Source organism: Thalassophryne amazonica, chromosome 6 (genome assembly GCF_902500255.1).
Source record: "Thalassophryne amazonica chromosome 6, fThaAma1.1, whole genome shotgun sequence".
NCBI classification, from domain to species: Eukaryota; Metazoa; Chordata; class Actinopteri; order Batrachoidiformes; family Batrachoididae; genus Thalassophryne; species Thalassophryne amazonica.
The window spans coordinates 43,487,601-43,505,258 of NC_047108.1; the positions used below are offsets into that span (position 1 = coordinate 43,487,601).

General features: G+C 40.5%; 1 protein-coding gene across 1 annotated transcript in view; it reads left to right on the forward strand.

Annotated features, from left to right (window-relative positions):
- Positions 1–7,939: 7,939 nt before the first annotated feature.
- LOC117512125 (protein-L-isoaspartate O-methyltransferase domain-containing protein 2) overlaps positions 7,940–17,658 on the forward strand; it is a 31,912-nt gene continuing 22,193 nt past the window's right edge. The window contains exon 1 of the mRNA XM_034172100.1: positions 7,940–8,094. The gene's annotated coding sequence lies outside the window, so the exon portion shown is untranslated. The remainder of the gene's footprint in view (positions 8,095–17,658) is intronic.

Below are 17,658 nucleotides of genomic sequence, written 5' to 3' on the forward strand. Positions count from 1 at the left end.
TGTTTTCCAATTATGCCCTTTTTCTCATACCATGCTTCTGAATGAGTCCTGCATTTGTGTCCTTCCTTTTTTGTTCTCAAGTTAATGACAGCCAATGGCATATACAATTGCAGATTATCAGCATAACAATTGAAATCCAATTAAAACGAATGGTGAATTTGACCCAATGGTGCTAGATACAATGAAAACAGCATCCGACCTTAAAACAGAACCCTGTGGAACCCCATACTTGACCATGCACAATTCAGAGAGGTAACTGTTAAACAGAACACAGTAAGATCTCTCTGACAAGTATGTAGTTAACCACTGGAGGACCTGGATTGAAATGCCAAAGTAGTTTTTCAGTCTATTCAGCAAAATCTGGTGGTCCACAATATTAAATGCAGTGCTGAGATGTATCAATAACAAAACAGAAGTTAACTCTGAGTCCACTGCCAGTAGTAAATTATTCACCACCTTAGTTATAGCTTTTTCTGAGGAATGATTTGCTCTGAAAGAAAACTGAAGTGGCTCAAAAAGTTTGTTAGTTGACAAATACTTCTCCAATTGATTTAAGACCACTTTCTCAAACACTTTTGACAAGAAAGCAAGGTTGATACTGCTCTATAGTTTCTCAAGGAGTCAGCATCCAAACTTGACTTCTTTAGCAAGGGTTTAACTGCTGCAGTTTTAAAAGAGGCTGGGAAAACTCCCGAAGAAAGTGATGAGTGTAGAATGTTATAAGGCCCTAATGTTGACCATAGGTCTTTTACTACCCAAGTGTCCAATAAACACATTGTACCTCGAGCTAACATAACGATTTTAGTAAGGGTGGCCAGAGAAATAAGTTCAAAGTCATGTAAACCGTGCCCTTCATAAATGGCGATAGCAACAAAACACTCTACCTCACCACAAGAGGATTCAATAATTTTGACTCTGATGTCTTCAGCCTTGTCATTAAAATATATTAAGAAATCATGTGCAGACAAATCAGTGTTCCAAACACACTGTTCTGGAATTGGCGGCATGCGGTTAAATTTGACAAAAGGTAATCATTGTTGTCAAGGTCATCTGTGTCTTTTTGTTGACCTACCCCTCCCACGTCTTTTGGATTATTTCCATCCAGCTTGGTATCTGGATTCAGGTCAGTCTTGGAACTGCCCTTAAAGGTTTAATTTTGACCTTTAGGGCTATTGTAGAAAAGGTCAAGAAAATTAATTTTCAACCCAATTTGCACCAAACTTCCACATTCATAGGTGGATTCAGAAATTGCCCTAGCAAGGTCAACCAAAAGTCAAACATTCAGGTGAAGTCTAGCCCACCTTTGTCAGTACATTAACATATTTGTTTGGGTTACAGAAGCTTACAATAACTGTGATCAGAGTTATTGGGGTCAAAAGTCATATTTCCACCAGGCAATACTATGTCAGTATGCTAGCCATACGAAAAGGAAAATAAGTGCTTCTTAAGTCTGGACTTGAAAGTCTCTACAGAATCTGACTGTTTTATTGATGCAGGGAGGTCATTCCTCAGAACAGGGGCACAATAAGAGAAAGTTCTGTGACCTGCAGACTTTTTATTCACCCTAGGGACACAAAGTAGTCCTGCACCCTGAGAACACAGAGCCGGTACGTAAGGTTTAATTAGGTCAGCTAGGTAGGGAGGTGCCAGTCCGTGAACAATTTTATAGGTTAGTAGCAGAACCTTAAAATCTGATCTGCCAAAGCCCTGAACATCTTCATGCCCACGGGTACTATAGCCTAGTATTTATAAGATGTTAAAAGTTTGTTTACACAGGTCATCTTTGCAAACATTTATATTTTTATTATGAGTGGGTGACAAACAGAAATGGTTGATTTTTTTTTATCTTCTTCTTTTAAAACCGTTGAATTATTTTCCTGGTCAAATGTACTTCATGTGGTAGAGGGGATTACCCACAAACTGAAAGATGAGCTCGAAAGAAACACTATATAAAGGTGTAGGGTGGCAGGAATTTAATTTTTGGCCAAGTTTTGGTCAAACTGTTGTGGATAAAGAAATAATTAAAATTTGCACCCTTATGTCTGAAAAGAAAAATCACACACCTCTGTAATGTTGTCATTTCCTTGCACATAATCAAAGATTTATTTAGAATGACAAGTGTTTCAGGACAAATTAAACATGTCAAAAACAAAAAGGCCAACTTTGGCATGTGTCTTTGTGTTGACATTTCTCAGCATTTTTTAAATACGAGTCAATTAAGAATTCCTTTGCCTTTAACAAATTAGTTTGGCCTACATATATTTAGAAAAAGAAAGAGGGTTTTAATTATTTTACTCTCTTGCATGGACTTTGAGAACTGATTTTAATCCATGGGCCAAGCAGGTTTTCGGTACCACTTAAGGGGAAAAAAACGACATTTAGAATCCAGCCTCAGTGTATCATGGCCTACACAAAAATGTATGATAGCCGTCCCAGGGTGGTAGGTGTAGCCAGGTAGGGGTCAATGAAGAATTACACAGACGTCAAACTTTAAAAATGTTCCAATCATGTTCAGTTTGTACAGGGGTCAAATATTAAAGTTGCTCCAATTTCAGTAACAAATTATGAAAATTATTGTTTGGGTTAATAGGGGTTAATAGGGTTCTAAAAAGGAAAATCTGTCATGCTTAGTTATCATGTTACAGGGTAACATATGTCACATGTCATAAAATTCAATGGATGTTGACCTTGTTTGACCTTTACTTTGGAGACAAAGCATTCAACACAGTCAAAACTATTCCATTTATTGATCATTTTATTTCAACCAATATTTTGGATCATTTTTTGCTAAAATTGGAGCAACTTTAACTTTTGACCCCTGTACAAACTGAAATTGACCTTTGTCACCATTTTTGCTGTTTTTACCCCATAACTCCAGAACATTCCATCATAGATAGTCCATACTATACCTTTTTGGAATTGTTATGATCAGACAAATAATGTGATATAGTTTTCAACATGACTGGAGCATTTTTAAAGTTTGACCTCTATGTAACTCTATGTAATTCTTCATTGACCCCAACCTGGCTACAGCTACCACCCTGGGATTGCTATCATACATTTTTGTGTAGGCCATGGTACACTGAGGCTGCATTCTAAGCGTCGTTTTTTTTTCCCCTTAAGTGGTACCGATTAGGTCAAAATTCATGACTGGCTCATGGACTATTTAGGGTAATTTTTCGGTGCTGAATCCGAATCTGAGCTCAGATTTCTTCTATCACATCATGTGTTTTTGCAGTCTACATGTTCCATATTGATGGATTACACAAAAGTTGCTCATTCACTCACAAGTTTGATGCCACTAATCATACACAAACGCAGCTTCAAAAGCATAGTTTTTAAACCAGGTTCATGAAATGTGAACAAGAGCCGTAATATCGTTTATGGCACCAAAGAGGTGTGTGAGACTGCAGCTTTTGCTTCAATGCTTGATACGAGAAATACGTTTTCATATCTCAAAAACGTGATGTGGTTGGCAAAAACTAACACCAGATTTGAATTCAGCATCCCCAAATTACCCAAAATCCGTTGAAAAACTCTACGCAAAAAAAATCTTGTTGATCAGTGTAATATTTATTTGCATTCATCGAAGAGGAAAAGGTGAAGTATTATTTTGGCGGGTTGGCATCTTGCTCAAGAGCATTTCATCATTTCAGTAAGGCACAACAGGGTGTCAAGCCTTCTAATTATTCAGTTAATGAGCAACCAGCTGTAGTAACTAACCTCTGCGGAGTTTCACATATTAATTCATTTATTTTCTATACATGCTTACTGCAATCAAGGGTCGGGGAGGGGGTTTGGAGCCTTTCCCACCAGTCATAGGACAGGGGTTTACATATGCAGTTGCTTAAGTGATTTCTGATTTTTCTTTTTTTTTAAGTGGTTTGGTCACTTTAAAGAAATCTGTTTTCAGTTTTACCATATTTTCCACTTTTGTGTTGGGGGGGGCATATTGTATTTCTGACACTAGTCTCTAATCCAGGGGTGTGCAGTTTCAGGCCCTCACTTTGATTTGGCCCATCACATTGCCCAGCATGATGTTTCCAGCAAATTAGGTATTCTGCCCCAGTGGCAGTATTTTAAGGCTTGCTGTTGTTCCATATGGGACTTCACTTTTACCAAAGACTATATGAAATTTACAGGCAGCAATTGTGGGCCACTGTGAAGTTTCTGTGACAGTCAACCCTAGTTTGAGTGAACACTGCCATCTAGTTTGCACGTTTTGCCATCACTATGTCAATGAAAAACTCCTAAGATCTGTCTGGGGGAATTTTGTAATGTGTAACTTAAATATTGCAAACATAGGAACTAATACTGATTGCTTCATGTTTGTTGTCATTTTTGTCAGTTTTTCAAGATTAAGTGAAATTTTCACTTTTCATTTCAAAGGTGGACAATACAGCTGTTTTCAACTTAGTTTTCAAAAGCACATTGCATGCATGTTCTGTCTAATTTTTATGAAACTATTTTACCATACAAGCAAGACAGGTAGCACCAGGACCCTTAGGGCCCCTTCACACATAACACAACTGAGGCAGAATGGCGCACAAAGGAGGAGTCAAATGCCACTAGTGAAAAATCTGAGCCACCTCAGTCACCTTGTGCAGCTGTCGCTACATCTATTCGCACACACCAGCATCCGAAAGACAGCGAGTGCCCTGCGCGTGCCCATTCGACCCCTCTCTGGGCAGGTATCGGCCAAATTCCAGGTGTCACACACGAACATCCAACACTGCTCGCTGGGGGCTATTCGTGCTCCTGGTATGAGAGTTGAGAGCAGCTGACCACATTCGAACTGTCTGTAAAAATTGTCTAAGTGCCCCACGAGTGTGGCGTCACCAAGCAATACGCATGGGTGAGGCTGTGCCAAACTCCCCCAACCCCCCGCAACACATGTGGCTTGCATGTGTATCGTGCCCCACCCCAACACAGGTGGTGTGCGTGTGTGTCGCGGCTCCCCCCACCCCCCCCAACACGTGGCGTGCCAGTGTGTTGGCTCCCCCCTCAACACGTGGCATGCGGGAGGAGGGGGGACAGTTGCATGACATGCTGACATTTATGAACAGACAAAATCACATGGGGACCGGCCAGCCACATCTGAGCGCACACAGCACAGCAAGGCGCCTCTCAGCTGATCTCTGGCCAGCCACTTACAGACAGCTGGAAATGATGGCTCAGGTCACACAACATGTTACATTAAAAACACAGAGAACAGAGGCAGAACAAGTATATAAATAAATACTACAATAACTACATATACTATTACAACCCCAGTTCCAATGAATTTGGGACGTTGCGTGAAATATAAATAAAAACAGAATATAATGATCTGCAAATCCTCTTCAACCTATATTCAATTGAATACACCACAAATACAAGATATTTAATGTTCAAACTGATAGACATTATTGTTTTTGTGCAAATATTTGCTCATTTTGAAATGGATGCCTGCAACATGTTTCAAAAAAGCTGGGACAGGGGCATCAAAAGACTGGGAAAGTTGATGAATGCTCAAAGAACACCTGTTTGGAAAATTCCACAGGTGAACAGGTTAATTGGAAACAGGTGAGTGTTCCAAAAGGCTCAGCTGTTCACAAGCAAAGATGGGGCGAGGATCACCACTTTGTGAACAACTGCATGAAAAATAGTCCAGCAGTTTAAGAACAATGTTTCTCGATGTTCAATTGCAAGGAATTTAGGGATTCCATCATCTACAGTCCATAATTTTTGGAAATCATGGATGTCGTGTTCTCCAGACAAAAGAGGAAAATGACCATCCAGTTTGTTACCAGCGAAGAGTTCAAAAGCCAGCATCTGTGATGGTATGGGGGTGTGTACGAGTACTAGCTTGGCCTGCCTGCAGTCCAGACCTGTCGCCCATTGAAAATGTGTGGCGGATTATGAAGCGCAAAATACGACAACGGAGACCCCAGACTGTTGAACAACTGAAGTCGTACATCAAACAAGAATGGGAAAGAATTCCCCCTACAAAGGTTCAACAATTCGTGTCCTCAGTTCCCAAACACTTATTGAGTGTTGTTAGAAGGAAAGGTGATGTCATACAGTGGTAAACATACCACTGTCCCAGCTTTTTTAAAACATGTTGCAGGCATCCATTTCAAAATGAGCAAATATTTGCACAAAAACAATAAAGTCTATCAGTTTGAACGTTAAATATCTTGTCTTTGTGGTGTATTCACTTGAATATAGGTTTAAGAGGATTTGCAAATCATTGTATTCTGTTTTTATTTACATTTTACACAACGTCCCAACTTCATTGGAATTGGGGTTGTACATAAAAGCATATATCGCCTTTGCCACCAGCTGGAGTGGCCGCTCAGTACGCACACTGGCAGGCTGCTCCATGTGAAAAGGACTGTCTGATCATGTGAACACTCAGCTAGCGATCTGAATGTCACGTCACCCACGTAAGCTATGGTCCACATGATGCGGTGTCTCTGGGCACACACACAGGGCGGGCTGGACACACGGAGCCAGCAGATGTGGACATAATAAGTGTGCTCTGTTTCATCATGTCATTTCATGACTGTATGTCTGTCAGAGGAACAGAAGATTCATACTTGTATTGGTGTGCGTTTTTTTTGTTTGTTTGTTTTTTCTCCACAGCAGCTGCGTGATGTGGTGCCACATGCTGCAGCTGCTCACACTGTGTTCATGCATGTGCACAACTGTGTACGAAATCATTGCCGCTGTATCGTGCACACCTGTCCAACCATGTGTCCCTCCGAACACCAGGTGGAAAGTTTTGCATTTCCCCATTTTGTCTTTTTGTTCCTGGATTTTCTCCCGGTTTCTGTTTTTTGCCTAATGTCATGTTATGTGTGAAGGGGCCCTTAGTGTTTGTGATATCAACAGCATAGATCTGATTTTATGTCCTACAACACAGAGTGTTAGAGTGTTTCGAATAATGGCATACAATGCATCCAGAAAGTATTCATTTTAAGCGCAGTGAAGGCAGGGTGGACCAATGTTTAGGGGGGTGCCGTTCGGTTGGCAACACCGGACCTCCACATCCAGCATGTTCACCTCCAAGATCATCTGAGACTGGACACCTGGACAGCTGCTGCAACAATGGGTTTGCAGAAGCACATAATTTCTGCACAAACTGTTAGAAACCGTCTCAGGGAAGCTCATCTGCATGCTCATCATCCTCATCAGGGTCTCGACCTGACTGCAGTTCGTCGTCGTAACCGACTTGAGTGGGCAAATGCTCACAGTTGATTGCATCTGGCTGCTGATCAACTCTATGCGAAGGGGATGTGTTGCACTGCGTGAGACATATGGTGGTCACACCACATACTGACTGGTTTTCTGACATACACACTCCCCCCCAGACTCCCCCATTGAAGCAAAACTGCACATTTCAGAATGGCCTTTCATTGGGGCCAGTCTAAGGCACACCTGTGCATAACCATGCTGTCTAATCAGCATCTTGATATGTCACACCACTGTGAGGTGGGATGGATTATCTCAGCAAAGGAGAAGTGATCACTAAAACAGATTTAGACAGATTTGTCAACAATATTTGAGAGAAATAGGTCTTAAATAGAAATCTTTAAGTTCAGCTCATGAAAAATCGGAGAAAAAAACAGTGTTGCGTTTATATGACTCCTTATGTACATGTGATTTCTTAGTTTTTTTCATTTTTAATAAATTAGCAAAAATCTTAAAAAAAAAACTTTTTTTCCACATTGTCATTATGGGGTACTGTGTGTAGAATTTTGAGGGGGAAATGAATTTCATAACAAAATGTGGAAAAAGTGAAGCGCTGTGAATACTGTAACTGCACTGTAACTTCATGACTTTTGTGCAAATTAAAAAAAAACAAAGCCACACAAACGGAATTCCTTGTGCTGTCTTCCTTAATAAGACAAAGCAGAGTTTAAGTTGGGACAGAAAGTAGGCCAAACTCTGCTCCTGGCTTAGCGTACGTTACGTATGACGTCAGAACGTCAGCTGGCCGAATGTTTACATTCAGCAGTGTGTTTCTGGATGCTGGATCCTCTACCACATAAAGCTGGACAGAAAGGAAAACTCCCACTAAACAAAGAACAGCATCAATCACTTTCACAGGTAAAGCAGCAGATTTATCACAGCTCAGTTCGGACGCACGAGGACGGCTAGCTTTAAGCTAACTACGTGGCTGTTGTCTCGATTGTTTGTTATTTAAAAGACGGCTAATGTGTCCGTTTTGGCCCTGTCAGCACGTTGGAGGTTTAATATCTGAATATGTTGTCGTTAATACTCAACAAGGGTGACGGTGAGTGTTGTTTGATCGTGGCTGAGTGGCGCAAACACCAGGCGCAATATTAACGCTAAATTTTGACGTCACTGCGGGCCCGTTCAAGATTAAACATAATACGTAAAAGTCAAATTATATCAAAACAGTTATTGACTAATTTAATTAATTGCAAACTGTAAACACCACTGTTTTGCGGTAAGTGTGCAGCCTAACTCGACTACTGAACCAAATAGTTTTGTTGCAGGTTTGACTGCAGCGCCACCGTCGGGTTAGGATCAACAACAGCTTTATCACAATATGTCAACATATTACAATGATTCTCTTTCCTGAAAGTCATTCTTAAGTTCATCCAAAGACAGTCCCCCCCTTAACAACATTACAGATAGTCTGTGTCACCACACGAAGCAGTAACAGAACACAGACACTGAAATTTGTTTTCTTTGTTCTTTTACGGGGCCCCAGTGGGTCTGGCCAGCAGTTGGCCCACAGTGCACCCTGTCACCTCTGTTCCTCCTGACCACTGCTCAGGTTCTGTAGTGTTGTTTTGGCTTGCCCAGAAGCGCAATAGCGATGTGTGATAGTGTTGACATCTTTTTAATCTGATGCATCATGCTGGGGAGTAGAGCCCCACAGATAAGGATTTTTTGGGGGAGTACAGTCACTTGCCCAGTTCCGGATCACTGCTGTAGTAGTTGCACCGCCGTTTCTCGTAATCAGCACGAATAAGCTAATACTTGGTACCAATGGAAAGACTGATGTTTTGTCTACAAACGGCGACAAGCTCGACCGGATCCAGCCATCCTTGTGATCAGCAGAGGAATCAAAACATCCCGGTGTCTGCAGTGTGCGCACATTTTCTCACTCACTCATTCCTGCAAGTTTGAAAATAACGATCTCTAAAACGTAGCAAAGGTGAGTTAGCCATTCAGTGTTTTTGGTTCTAGAGTGGGAAAATACTTACTTACTTGGGTAGAAAATGTCAGTGTGTTATGTCTTGCTGTTTAATTGCTTCACGCATCTATCTCCGATGCGAAAATTTGCCAGTTGCGGATCACTGAAGCAGCAGCCTCGTGTCAGTACTTGTGAGTCATGTGGACTTTGGGGGTCATCTCAACATCACAAATGGGCATGAATGTGGGGGCTTTTACTTTTTAATTCGGAAGAAATCTCACCTCCACACTTCTTTTTTTGCTTGTAAAAACGTATAACGGCGCCTATTGAAACTAAGTAAATTCTCATTTAATAAGTATAATTTCTATTTTGTGTCCAAAACACATTCTCGGGCACAGTGTGTATCATTCTGCATTAGAAGGGCTCGAGGCAGATGCCAGGAATGCCCCCAGAGTGTCGTGATCCAGAACCGGCAAAAGTGATCCATTTCTGGCAAATGTTTGCACCACACATAATGTGGCTTCACACTTTAAGTAGAAGCGCTACTCCACCCAGACTTTTTCAGCTAAATAACACCCAAATACCCAATACAGCAATACACAATTAAAGGACATTCAGTTGCATTATGACTCCATATAGCGGGACTTTAAAAATCCGGAACTGGGCAACCGTCTGTAGCTGATACCGATATCAGTATTGGGGCTTAAAAATTTAGGATACTGACGTACCTGCCATTGACAAGCTTCAAGCATTGAGTTACATTTTATTGACATGGGCGTGAAAAAAATCTCAGGAAACCAATTTTTTAGATATCTGCTTCATTTTTGTGGGATTATTAGCAGAAAATAGTAGGCTTTCGATCTATAACCTTTCTGTAGTCTTGAAAATATGTTGTTATTCAAAAAAGTACTGATATATGGTGAAAATCGCATGAAATTGCTGGGGGTTTTTTTTTTTTTGAGTTAAAAATTTTGGACAGTGCCACCTATTTTGCCGTTATACATCTTCTATTTATATAGGCACCCAAAAGGTTTGCATGGAACTCACAAACCATATTTGAAATTTCAAAACTCCAGTTTTTAGGCATTCCATTACAATTTGTCTAAGAAAATCATTACCAAATAACAAACAAGCAAAGTTGAAAATCACTACAAAATTTAGCTTCGAATAGAGTTGATGCAAGCATGGCTTCTCGCAATGAAATACATTGCATCTCTACCATATGGCACTGTCTGAGCTGAGACAGGACTAAAATGTTAAGAATATTGTAGAATTTCAAGAAAATAAGTTCATATGTTTTGACGAATTTAGTTTAAGTAACCTATGGTGAGACTGCTGTCTCATAGGTCTGTCTCATAAGTTCACATAACCTTTTCTTGGATAAAGATTTTGTATTAATTCTTTCGATTATATATTGCTAAGTATTTTGTTCAGCTAGAAACAGTATTTTTATTGTGTTATAAGAACGTTTATTTTTTTTGGCTTCTATGTCAGTAAAATGTAACTCAGTACTTGAACCATGTCCAGTATATACATAAAATAGCAGTGATTCCTAACACTTCATGATCAAACTCTTATGACAAAGAACTGTAATCGAGACGTGAGGTTTTACACTTTAAACATGAACTTTATTATATAACTATAAGTATAACCAACATCCGACCAAAATACATCACACTACCAACACTTGGACTGGCAGTCGCTGTGTCACATCACTCAGCATAAAATAGACTTCTCATCTGTTTTGGACCTACCTAACTGGTGGTATAGCTACCACTTGTCTGTTGTTACTGGAAAACACCCACTAAAATGAACGGCAGCTGGTCGTGTTTCCTCTGTTTGTTGTAGCTAATGTGACCAAGGGGTGATGGGGGTTTTAGCCATGCTTGAAAGCATGGCACACAATGCTGTCACAGTAGCCTCTGCTGGACAACTATGTAATGGCACAATTTCCGAAAGCCAAATTGTTTTTCTGCATCATTTATTCAGTAAAATAAAAGTTTTCATATCTGCAGAATTAATGCTGATACTGATATGTTTGTGAAAAACCTATAATCGTTGAATGGTATGTTCCAGCTTTCATCGAATTAAATATTCGTACCATTGAAAGAATGTAAAAACATTCATTATTTGTTTTATATAATGGCTAAAATAGATCCTTGTCATTTTATATTTTATTAATTTGTAAACAACAGAAAAGGGACTTACATTTTGGTGTTACACTGTGACGTGTAGTCCAGTGATGCTGTGTACTGACTTCGGACTTCCATAAAAAAAAAAATTAAAAAAGACTTTGTGTAGTTCTTCAGTCCAGCCAAAAATCACATCAGCGTTTCATGTTAGCAGCTCTTCATGCATCCAGACGACTTTGGATTTAGTGTGTGTGTGTGTGTGTGTGTGTGTGTGGCAGCGTCAGTTAACTCAATCAAATCATCATGCCGCTGTCTCGTGCATGCGCGCGCACACGCAACCGGCTCGGTCAAGCTGTGGACCTCCTCAGTGCCGCAAAAAAAAAAAAGTCACATCAGAAATGAGTCCAGGTTTTCTTTCTCTTCCTGCTAACAGACAGCACAGTGGATTTGTTTTGTGTGTTTGTGTGTCTTACAAGAATTAACAGTGTCAATTAGCTCAAATTATGTCTCAGGAGAGTCGTGTCCCCCCCCCACGCGCGCACACACACGCAACCTGGTCGGCACTTGTGCGTGCATGAACAACAAAAATATACGTTCTCAGTGCAGCGAAAAAAAAAGTAATGTCAGAAATGAGTCCAGCTTTTGTTCTCTCTTCCTGCTAACAACCTCCAGGCAGCACAGTGGATTGGTTTTGTGTGTGCGTGCGCGCGCATGTGTGGGTGCATGTGCACGAGCATGCGTGGGCGCGCACATACTCGTGCACGAGTATGTGTGTGCGCGGCGTGCACGAGTATGCGTGCGCGTGCACGAGGATGTGCGCACATGTGTGAGACACGTGAGAGTGCAATGGTACCAAACATATGGAACCAAATTTGCACTCAAAATGGAACCAAGCCGCACTCTGAATGCAATGCAACACAAATGGGATGAATTAATCCATGTCGTGTGACATACAAAGCACCAATCAAATGACAAGAATCCACTCAGCCGTTATATAACAGTTGATATTATCGGCCAGTTGATATATTGGTAGAGCTCTAATAGTGAGGATAGTATTAATCACGATGCATAACAAATTAAGAAAAACTTAGTCTGCATGATTATGAGTATAAAGTGCATTCAGACACCACATACATCCAACTGGGGCAATAATGGCCAAGCCATATCAGAGAGTTTTTAAAGATAAAACATTATGTGAGCTGAGATTAATAGCATATGTATTTATCTTTGTAATATCATGAGATAAGGATCTACAACCCCAATTGCAGTGAAGTTGGGATGTTGTGTAAAATGTGAATAAAAACAGAATATAATGACTTGCAAATCCTTTTCAACCCATATTCAATTGAATACTCCACAAAGACAAGATATTTAATGTTCAAACTGATAAACTTTATTGTTTTTGTGTAAATATTTGCTCATTTTGAAATGGATGCCTGCAACATGTTTCAAAAAAGCTGGGACAGGGACATCAAAAGACTGGGAAAGTTGATGAATGCTCAGAGAACACCTGTTTGGAAAATTCCACAGGTGAACAGGTTAATTGGAAACAGGTGTGTGTTCCAAAAGGCTCAGCTGTTCACAAGCAAAGATGGGGCGAGGATCACCACTTTGTGAACAACTGCATGAAAAAATAGTAATAAAAAAATAATAAAACAGTTTAAGAACAATATTTCTCAACGTTCAGTTGCAAGGAATTTAGGGATTCCATCATCTACAGTCAATAATATATTCAGAAGATTCAGAGAATCTGGAGAACTTTCTACAAGTAAGCGGCAAGGCCGAAAACCACCATTGAATGCCCGTGACCTTCGATCCCTCAGGTGGCACTGCATTAAAACCACCATCATTGTGTAAAGGATCTTACCGCGTGGGCTCAGGAACACTTCAGAAAACCATTGTCAGTTAGCATAGTTTGTCGCTACATCTACAAGTGCAAGTTAAAACTCTACCATGCAAAGCGAAAGCCATGCATCAGCAACATCCAGAAACGCTGCCGCCTTCTCTGGGCCCAAGCTCATTTGAAATGGACAGACGCAAAGTGGAAACGTGTGCTGTGGTCTGATGAGTCCACATTTCAGATTGTTTTTGGAAATCATGGACATTGTGTCCTCTGTACAAAAGAGGAAAAAGAGCATCCAGATGGTTACCAGAGCAAAGTTCAAAAGCCAGCATCTGTCATGGTATAGGGGTGTGTTAGTGCCCATGGCATGGGCAACTTACACATCTGTGATGGCACCATCAATGCTGAAAGGTACATCCAGGTTTTGGAGCAACACATGCTGCCATACAAGCAATTTTCGGTTTTCAATTTCAATTTATTTTCATTTATATAGCGCCAAATCACAACAGAGTTGCCTCAAGGTGCTTCACACAGGTAAGGTCTAACCTTACCAACCCCCAGAGCAACAGTGGTAAGGAAAAACTCCCTCTGAGGAAGAAACCTCAAGCAGACCAGACTCAAAGGGGTAACACTCTGCTTGGGCCATGCTACAGACATAAATTACAGAACAATTCATGGACGAATATACAAGAAATGCTGTTGGTGCACAGGACAGGAGGGTCGCCAATGCAAATACAACTCCCATCTCTGGATGGAGTTGCACCTTAAACAGGAAAAAAAAAACAGAATCAGGCATCAGAAAGACAAAAAATACTGTATAATTTGACAGCATTAATCAACAAGAAAAACAGAAGAAATACTAAGGTGATCGCCGGCCACTAGTCATAAGCTTCACTAAAAGACCCAGAATTTAGGTAACATTGAGGCCGCGGCCCGCTCCAATTACTAATAAAATGAATTAAAAGAGTAAAAAGTGTAAAACAAAACTGTACCAGTATGCTAGCCATATGAAAGGGAAAAGAAGTGCGTCTTAAGTCTGGACTTGAAAGTCTCCACAGAATCTGACTGTTTTATGATGATAGATTTGATATCGGCCGATAGTTTTTCAATAGACTAGGGTCAAGATTAGGTTTCTTAAGTAATGGTTTAATCACTGCAGATTTGAAACGTTTAGGAACAGATCCAGAAGTTAAAGAAAGATTAATAATTTCCAGCACAGTCGGCCCAAGAGTGGGCCACAGGTCCTTAAACAGTTTTGTTGGTATAGGATCAAATAAACAGGTTGTGCTTTTTGTTGATGTCAGCATGTCTAGTGAGATACTATCAAATTCTGTAAATCTATGTAATACCTCAGTAGTGGCACCCACCTCAATAGCATGGTGTAGTGGCTGGGTTAAGGCATGCTGGGATATGTTTAACCTAATGTCTTCTATTTTCTTCTCAAAGTAATCCAGGAAATCTTGTGCTGTAAAAGGAGAGCGAACTACAGGTGGTTGTCCATGAATAAGTGTTGCCACCGTGTCGAACAAGAACTTTGAGTTCGACACGGTGCAAGCACCGTCTTTTTCAGGGACATCCCTGCTTATTTCAGCAAAACAATGCCAAGCCACATCCTGAACATGATACAACAGCGTGGCTTTGTAGTAAAAGAGGACAGGTACTAAACTGGTCTGCCTGCGGTCCAGACCTGTCACCCATTGAAAATGTGTGGCACATTATGAAGACAACGGAGACCCCAGTCTGTTGAACAACAGAAGTTGGACATCAAGCAAGAATGGGAAAGAATTCCACCTACAAAGCTTCAACAATTAGCAGTGGTTGAATTAGTATGTGCACGTGCTAGTTTGTGCACGTATATTCGAGCAGTGCACGTAATTTTATACTGCACTAGCACTGGTGCAAGTAACTTTATCCAAGTTTTATCAACTATAAGCACCAGTAGAAGGAACCAATAAAGGAATAAATAAGGAAAAAAATTTCCAGTGTGTTGTCTTCGTCTTCCCTGCATTTTATGACTCTCACACACGGAGTGAGTTGCTGTGCTCTATTTGTTGTGGAAAGCTGACAAACGTCGCCAGCGGCGCCATCCCTGGGTTCACAACATCCTCATGAGACGTTCCCAATTCGGGGAGTTTCATTATTTGCTGCAGGAGCTGCAAATAACTCGGGCTGCCACGACTAGTCGACTGATCACGATTACGTCGACTGTTGGAGCCGTTGACAACAAATTTATTCTCTCAATTCATAGTTTTAGGCAGTGAGCCGTCCTGCCATCATTTGGACGTTCAAATTTTGGGAAAGTCGGCCGATGAAAACTGGCTGTCTTGTCCAAAGCCGCCTGAAATGCGCAGTTTACCACCAAAGCTGTGTGTGTGCGTGCGTGCGTGTGTGCGGAGTCAACTGGCTGCAGACTGCGAGCGAGGGAGGGAGGGAGATTCCTGAACGGAGGCACGAGACGTTATTCTGCTGACAACCATCAGTGCACTTGACACAGCGAGCGCGGAACAGAGAGAGGATTTTAACCCGAGAGAACATGTTAAAAAAAAAAAAACACAACAAAACCAAACCGTGGAGCTGCCTTTACTTCTCCTTCCACTTTCTCTACCCGCGCGGTTCTGATGGCACCGACCTGTTCACACCATGTGCGTGTCATATACTGAATTTATGAGATCATGAGAGGAAACAAACGGTCAAATATCTTTAAAGCATTCTTAAAAAATGAGAATACTAAATGAACTGAGCAAAAATTACACATATACGGGCTTAAAAAACCCTGATGTGGAGAAGCTGTGCAGTGATGTCCAGAGGCACAGATCACATAAAGCAGGTGAGAACTCTGAACTTTAACAGCTGTTATTTTCCAAAGGTATGTATTTATTCAATCTTAAGCTTAATGTAGTGTTTAAGCACAAAATGTGACTGACAAGGAGAAAGAAAAATGACTTTTAAAAATGACTTCATCACACTAAAATGAACTTGAGTCAGAATAAAAATACAAGCTGCTGATTTTTATTTTTCACAGTTATTATGAGCTGCAGCTATATGTTTTATTCATTTCAAAGTGAGTTACCTCTTATTTTATTCTGATTTATTTATACAAAAAATATGGGGAGCCAAATCAGCCTGCATTGTTTTGTTCAGTTTATATCAAAGTTTTCCTGCACTTGTCCGTGTATTTTTTTTTCCTTCTTTATAAGAGTTTGGTGTTTGCATTTGCTCCACAAAGTTTTAAAACACAATAAAATGTTCACACTTTTCATTATAGCAGTTTTGTAATTTCAGAAATGCAACAGAAACAACCACAAATCAGAAAAAATTGGGACTATATGTAAAATGAAGATGAAAATAAAAATAAAAATGTTGCACTATTCCCATTTTCTCCACTCACAGAAGCCAAACGTTCTTCCAGAGTTGTGTCTTGGTGGCTTCTCTCACTTGTCTCCTTCCAGCATGGACGTTTAGTTTTTGAGAACTGCCTACCTGACACAGATTTACTATAAAGTACCACACTGTTTGTATTTCTCAATGATTGATGTAAATGAAGTGTTCATGTTTTCATCCCCTGACGTTTCTCTGAAAATGCTGCAGGCCTTAATTTAGGAAATTAGGTATGATCCAACTAGTCGACTAATCGCAAAAATAATCGTTGACTAGTCGACTATCAAAATAGTCATTTGTGGCAGCCTTACAAATAACTGGAGCTGCAGGAGCTCCAGTTTGAGGGCCTCCTGTCCCATTTGCGTGCGCACATGTAAACAAAGAAAAGAAAAGAAAAAACTGGCTGCTGCTACGGTTCCTCGCTCTCTCTCCCCTCAAACTCTGTCATCATTGTGTTATAAACCAGTCACCATTTGTTTTATTATACATCTGTGTAGTTAATAAAATTATCTTCACGGACGATTAGTTCGCGCACGCATGTGGAAAAAAAAACTGGCTGCTGCTGCGGTTCTTCGCTCGCTCTCTCCTCAAACTCTGTCATAATTGTGTTATAAACCAGTCACCATTTGTTTTATTATACATCTGTGTAGTTAATAAATAAAATAATCTTCATGGACGATTCGCTCGCGCGCGCGCATGAAAAGAAAAATGTCTGCCGCTGCTTCTGCTTTCCCCTCAAACTCTCTCCAGAGAGGAAGAGTCTGACACATCAGAGGAGGAGTTTTAAGGTTGATATAAGACTGACTTTTGGTTGTGCAAGTAACTTTTTTGGTGCAAGTAATTTTTTTGTTACTAGCACCAGTGCAAGTAGTATAAAAAATGTATTTCAACCCCTGATTAGTGTCCTCAGTTCCCAAATGCTTATTGAGTGTTGTTAGAAGGAAAGGTGATGTAACACAGTGGTAAACATACCACTGTCCCTGTTTTTTGTTTTTTTCTTTTTGAAGGGGGGGGGGGGTACTCCTTTAATACCCAATCATGACACTCACCTGTTTCCAAACAGGTGTTCTTTGAGCATTCATCAACTCTCCCAGTCTTTTGTTGCCCCGTTCCAACTTTTTGAAATGTGTTGCAGGCATCCATTTCAAAAT